Source organism: Megascapheus bottae, chromosome 11 (genome assembly GCF_031878675.1).
Source record: "Megascapheus bottae isolate mThoBot1 chromosome 11, mThoBot2.hap1, whole genome shotgun sequence".
Classification (NCBI taxonomy): domain Eukaryota; kingdom Metazoa; phylum Chordata; class Mammalia; order Rodentia; family Geomyidae; genus Megascapheus; species Megascapheus bottae.
The window spans coordinates 3,198,694-3,206,188 of NC_143519.1; positions in this window are offsets into that span (position 1 = coordinate 3,198,694).

The window sequence follows — 7,495 nt, forward strand, 5'->3', positions numbered from 1 at the left end:
GAAGGGATACAAGTATGTTAGGTCACAATTTTTGTCAGGCAATGACAGGAAGAAGGCTGTGATGAGATTCTCGGTGTAAAACCACTTGGAGTGGTTGCTCAGAGAAAGCTGCCTGTATTTGTAACTTAGGTTGTGAAATTTTATATTTCTCAGTGAGCAAGCTGAATTTCATTAGCATTTTCTGGTTTTAATTTATAAAAAAAATGTTTCCTGACATTAACAATTTCTACATAGACTCCAAAAGTAATATTGAAACACACAAAAATACTCATTTTCATCTCTACTACACAAAATTCTTCACTTGGGCAGAAGTAAAGCCAAAACCAGCCACCTTACTCAAATGCCAAGGGAGCCCCACTTCCCTCCTTTGGGGGAATGTGCCAGGTGAAGCAATCACAAGGCAACTTGGATGGAATTTTAAATACTGTCCTTAAATACTTTTCTCCTATTTCAACAAAAGGTTTAAGACTTTTGAATCATGAGCATTGAAAAATAAGAACACCAGAATAGTTACTTTGGCTGTATTGTAGTGTACTGTATTATACTATGCACATCCATGCATCCATGCATGCCTACCTCTAATATTCAGTGAGAAACTAATGTTGTCAAATAAGTAAAACTGGCTTCGGAACCCGAGGTAGCAGGGCTGTGTATACAAGTCCTTATGTCTACTGAAGAGCTGTGATGGTCAGAGAAGTCCGGGTCTCCTCAGGGATGCATAAGGTTCGGGTTCTAGGAGGAAGCAGGCAATTCCCTCTGCTCGCTCCTGACAGTTCACGGGGCAGCCTCGATTGTCCTTCCGAGATAAAAGACCCATCTGCTGTTCTGATGGCTCCTCAGCACTGCCCTGCCCTTGGCACTGGCCTGCAGAAGACAGGAAGAAGCTCCCCCGTCTTGGCAGCTGGCTGGCTCTGGATTGTCATAGCAATGTCCTTTTCTTAGTTACAGGGGAGTGGTGGTGCCGAGTCTTCAAGGCAGGTGGGATCTCTCCTGCCCCTGCCTCTCAAGGTTGAGAGTGAGACAAGCTCATGCCACCACGTCCACCAGCAAGGTCAGCACGATCCCGTCTCCTGCAGGGTCAAGAGCTAGTCATCAAATAACCATCATTCACAGCCATTAGGCTTCAGTCCTTTATTACTCACCTGTGCACGAAATAACCAGTTAAGATAACTGGGACTGCCTCTAGTTCAGAGAGTCATTTCAATTTATCTCTATTTCAACACAATTTTCTCAACAAACCGCGTCTCATAAGGAAGCGTTTGTTTCCTGTGCGTCTCTCTGCACATGAAAATTCTGAAAGACCTAGACGTTATCCAGCTGTCCCCACGGTAACGTCATCTCCTGGCATATAGAATTTAATTTATGTTGGCAAATTAATGAATTAATCCATGAAGAGACAAAAGGTTATCCTTTGCAAACTGGAGCTAGGAAGAGAAAGGAAGAGTGAAAGAATGACTGTACAGAAGTTAGAGGGCGGGGAGAAGACTGGTGCCTCTCCTCCCGTTCTGCCCCCACAGGGAGGCTCTCCAGTGCACGGCGGAGTCCAGAGTGAGTGGGAGGGAAGTTCCTGAAGCATCAGGTTCAAGACACCCCTGCTACTCCACAGGGACCCCCCAGCTCCCAATCACACATCATCCTCGTCTAACCCCCAGAGGCTTCTGCTGTCTCCCTCTGTGCTTGGGTTGTCTCTTGATTTCTGCGGTCTGTTTAGATATTGTCTCTGGCTGACAGGCCCGAATTCAGTTTGCTGTTCCACTCTGATTTCTTCTACTCTTGTCATCACTGACAGGTGAGTGGTGACAACACGCCTTGGGTGGAAGCACAAAGCATTTTCTAGTTCTGAGAGGCATTGTGGAAAGGAGCACAAGAAAGAGAGTGGACAGCCAGAAAAAACGTGTGTCCAAGAAGGGCAAGGGCAGAGGAAAGGAGATGGAGCAGGGAGGAAAGATGGAGGATCCAGACAGCACCTCGCCACTCCGGCCTTGGTTGGTTGGCCGGCATCGGATTACAGAACTCATCACGGGGCTCAGGGCACACTGTGTGCTGCTGGAGTCAGTGGGGGCTGGCAGCTCTGACAAATTACCTGAGGTGGAATGGGAGGCAGAGGCTGCACAATGCCCTCCCTGCAGTGCCTGGGTGTGCCTCGGGCAAGGGAGGAGTCACCTGGCTTCTGAAGACCATGGCTCAACTTTCAGCTCAGATGTCATTCCCCGGCTGGCAAGGAAGGTTCACAGTGTGCTCTGTGCTCTGGGAATAAGTCATGGGTATTGAGCCCCACAGAAGAGGTCATCACAAAGCTGGTCGCCTGCAGCCTAACAAACCTATATTCCTGGCCTGACAGATCAGTAATGGCTGAGCAGGGGATTCCCAGTGAGGTCCCCCCACCCCGCTGCCCGCTCTATCCTGTACAATGGGTCGTCCTTCACCCTTCACAGATAAGCACACGGGCTGCCATGTGTTTGCATTCTTGGCGTAAATCAAGGATCTCCGATTAGACAGAAAGTGGCGGGAGGTCAAATCCAATAATCAGGCCCTGCTGCCTGCTTGCAGCTAATAAGCCCACATGGCAGGGTCCAAACTGACTTGGCTTTCTGTAAATGAGTTTCTTATCGTTGCTTTCTAGTATCTCATTTGACAGTCTTATTGGATTTTAATTTACTTAATTTTTTCTATATACCATTGACACATAAACAGATTTTAAAGGCTGTAAGACATCGATTGGAACGCTGTTTTCATGTCAATGTTTCTGACTGAAAGTCACAATCTGTACTTCAATGAGTTCAAAACTTAGCTGCCTTCAGAAATAGTTAAACTGTTGTCATTTTAAGTAATGAGCAAAGAAACAAAAGGCAAAAGGGTACAAGAATAGATTCATAAAACCAAGTTTATCATCAATCTCTGATAAGTTTTTTGAAGAAAAAGTTAATATTCAATCTGATCTCTTACATTGGTTATAGTTGACATTATCATTATCAAGGGCATCAACAGGTCTGAGATTTTAACTAATTCTCATGTAAGCAATGAGCTTACCCAAGTTGCAGATGTTAGAAAATAGGAGTGCTATGGGCTCAGGACAAGAAGTCTCATTACCGTGATGACAGTGTCCATAATATCAATACGTTAATATCAATATCGGCTCCTACGTGGTGACACAGTTGCAGCCAATTAAGATCTGGATGCACAGTGAATTTATTACAGGAGAGAAACTGGAGTTTAGGGAATTCAATACCTCATATGGACCGTAGGTCTGCTTGTCCTTGGAGTGGGCTGTACTATTTACTTTCTGCAGCAATCCATGCCCGTGTCTGATGTACAAAATTGTGGGAGACTCAGACATAAGTGTCTTACAGCAATTACATGTAATTACAAAGAAGACAGAATGTCTTGCTTTTCATAATGCCTGACATGATTGTGCTGGCAAATTTTCTTCAATTTGCCCACAAAAATGCTGTGCTTTTCCATGTGTGTCATTATATGTCACACAAAGGTCGTTAGTATATCGCTCAAACCCCGGCCTCTCCTCTCCAGTGCCATGTCCCCTGTGTATCCTGGCGTCCCAGCCCAGGATGTGAATGGTTTTTTTTCCGGTAAAGTCATACTCCAATTCCTAAGTGCTGTTGACTAAGACCTCAAAATACCCTTGTGGAGAAGACAGTTTCACCAACAGGAGCTGCTTGCAGTATGAGCTTCAGAAAGCAAATACCAGACGACCTATAGTGTAATCTCTGGTAACTTTCCCATCCTTTTAATGTTCCCAATAAAATCTCTGTAAATACGTTTGAGTGACAAATACCATTAAGTGGTCAATAATGTTACATGCATTTTTTGCTCTATAATAAAGCAGCACAGAAGACGTTTTAACCCTACTGTTCTAAAGATAACACAATCATTTGAAATCCTGCTCGTTTCATTATAAAGAGAAGTTCATAAGGTTTTGTAGTTGGTCCTGACTGACTTGAGGTACACGATTTTTTTTAAGATTTCTAAGATGAAGCTATTTAACATAAAATCAAGACCATCAACGGAAGGAAAATAGATCTGATAACTTCCATTTGAAGAAAGCTAATGCTGAGGTCACTAGAGGGTGTGCAGAGTGAGAGTTCACAATTTAGTCCTGCCCCACTCCGCAGCAAGAAGCTACCCAGTCCCTCCTCTTCCTTTGTACCATGGCGAAGGAGTTCCATTTCCGTGGCTTAAACAACTACGTTTTCCTGTTTTTATTCCCAGTTCTGAGAATCAAGGCTGTCTGTGGGATGCTCCAGAGAGCTTTTCCTTGTTCTCACCCTGTCTTCCCTGAATTTTGCTCTGTGTAGGCCTGTGTCCTGCCCTCCCCACACAAGGTTAGGTCTTGTTGGATTGGGGGCCGATTCAATAACCTTGTTTCACCTTCATTGCCTCTTTAAAGACCCTGCACCTTAGGGCTGGGAGTTTGACCTAGTGGTAGAGTGCTTGACTAGCATACACGAAGACCAATGTTCGATTTCTCAGTACCACATATGTAGAAAAGCCAGAAGTGGTGCCATGGCTCAAGGGGTAGAGCGCAAGCCTTGAGGAAAAAGCCCAAGGACAGTGCTCAGGCCCTGAGTCCAAGCCCCAGGACTGGTAAAAGTAAACAAAAAGACCTTAACACTGAATGGATTTAGAAATGTTAAATTAAAAAGTTAAATAATGATTGCCTAAGTTGTGGTAAATGTCAATGTAATTTACAAATCACTCATGTCATGTGGTCACAATGCATCTCTCGATGCACTAGGATTTAATTTTGTGATTAAAATGGATTCACTTCTCAGCTAGCATTGAATCTTTATAGTTTAAGGGTTTATCACCTTAAAAAGAAAACAAAAGCAATACCTACGAAGTAAGCATATGCATAAAACAATGTACACATACATATACAATGGCCAATTTTCCATGATGAAGAATTTAGTGGTTGAGTGTTACAAGGCATCCTCACAAGTGTCACTGGGGAGGCGTCTAAGTGGTGCCTTGAAGGAGATGAGGATTTTTAATGTTGGAATGACAAAGTGACACTGTGAGGCACATATCATCCTGACATAGAGTGAAGTTCAAGGAGTCTCTCCTCCTCCTAAAAAAAGTGATAGCATGACAGATTAAAGAAGACAGTAAAAGGTTGACAGATGATTTATTTTTACTAGTCACGGGGCTTGAACTCAGGGCCTGAGCACTGTCCTAGGGCTTTCTCAAGGCTAGAGCTCTACCACTTGAGCTTCAGCACCACTTCCAACTTTTTTTCTCCTATGTATGTGGTAAAAACGAATCGAATTTAGGTTTTGTGCATGCTAGGCAAGCACTCTACCACTAGGCCACCTGGCCCCAGACAGATGTTTATACAACAAAATAAATTACTTATTATCTGTAAATGGTATTTCTTTATTCATTTGTTCATTCTTTATCTGCTAAAATAAAAAGGAAATCTCACATAGACCATGAAAGAAATCTTAATATCTGCATATAATCTTGTTATCACTAATTTCTGTTTACATTCCTATCACGACAGTGTTATTAATTCAATATTTTGGTGTAACAAGCTCAGACACCTTGTGTTTAGATGGCTTCTTTTGTGGAATTACTTTTTAGTGGCGCACTTGTACCATCTGAAAGCTCGTAAACCAATATTTGCTGCTCTTATCAATTCTATAAGCACAATTCTGCATTTGCCACGAAGATTAAGAGTAGGTCCCTGCAAGTGTGAAGGTACAAGGCGCTCATGGAAGGAGCCCTGTTCTCACAGTCTGTGGTGGTACAGCAAGGCAACAGAAGATTGGCAAAGTCCCAACGATTTCTTTAACAGACCAAAGCACTGTTGAAAGGACATTCAGCATAGGAGTTAAGATGTCAAGGGACTCTCAGCATAAAAGAACACGGCTTGTCTCGCAGGTGAAGCGTGTTAGCTGCAGTGTGGGGGCTGTCAAATGGACGGCAGGGTTTGCTGAGGCACAGATGGGAGAACTGAGATTCTTGAAACGACATGGGAAGTGAAGAATCTGGGACAAGTCTCCCTTTTCATGTCTTGTGCATGAGGTCCACATGGGACTGGGCACACACATTTGTGTCCAGTATAAAGAAACGGAACATTTCCCACCAGAAAAATTAGAAAGCGCGCTTCTCCAAATATAGCCAACGAGGACGGAATGTAACTGCAGTTTCTAGGTTTATGTAAATCTAAAGCCACCAGTTCCCCCATCATTAGCCCTTCCCAGAAAAGGTGGACGGGTGGAAGCTCTGGGTAAAGTATCAGTGAGATATAATATACCAGCGAAGCAAACTATTGTCCAGTGAATAAGAGCAGCCGAGTGTCTCTTGATTTGGAAAACATGAGCACCGCTTTTTCCTTGGTTAGTGGCAGACATGGGCCAGTGAAGGCAGGTGGCTGAAATGTGAGGATTCCTGATTGTAGCTCAGTACTTCTCAGCTTCCCGCTGAGGAAACAGAAGCATAGGTTGAGGGTGAGAGGGGCGACACAAGGCCCCGGGTGTGCATGTCTCTGCACCTCTATCCATTCGCCTCTCACTGCAGTGATGTGTTCGCTTCCCCGACACCCAAGGGCTGACGTGGGAAGAGGGCCATGCCTGGGCCATGCAGGTGAGTGCCAGGCCAGGGTTTGCTGTTGGGATCATCCTTGTTGCTGATGCCTCTGTGGAACCGTTAGGGAAGTAGATCCAGTCCAGACTGACAGCAACCATCACCAATCCTTCTCACTCACCACACTGAATATGGAAAGAGACACAAATCAGACTGGAAGTCACTTTGCGGTAGCTTGTTGTATCTTCTGGAAAAATATCTCCTAGATAAATCAGAGATACACCATTAATAATTAAGGCAGTGAGAATTTAAAATGTGTGTATCAGTGGAAGATAGGTAGGGAGAGAAACTGGGGGGGGGGTGGCGCATTGCTTCTTTCAACATGAAGATATTGTTTGATGAATTCACTAAATCCCCCAAGTGATCCGGCCAGCCCCACTTCCTTTGGCTTTCTCTTGCAAGGAGACAAAGATGCTCAGGAGGGATCGTGTTAAGTTTTAGGAGAATTTTTGTTTTTTGTCTTGGGTCTACAATCTGAAGGACAAAGAGCATTCAAATTCCCCTCCTGTGAACAGATGAATAAAAATTAATACAGTAATTACGTATGCTAGAAACCAATAGGGAATTGTGAGTTCAATTATTATGCCAGACTCCTCTAAAAGACATGAGCCAATGGGATCGTTGTATTAGCCATTTTCCCTCCCCTTCACTGGCAGAAGATGGCAAAACAGACAACCAACCTAAAGGAAATGCCACCCTGGTGAAATTCAGGGAGGGTCATGGGTCCCTCGAGTGAGAGGTGTTATTAAAATTGGAAAGAACATTATTGTTACAGTAGGGTAGGGAATTTCTAATATTGGCTTTGAGGGCCATTAATGCCATCTGTCTCATATTATGCTTCTATCGATAGTAAAATGAACAGAAACACACGGATATGCATTTGAAATGAGGC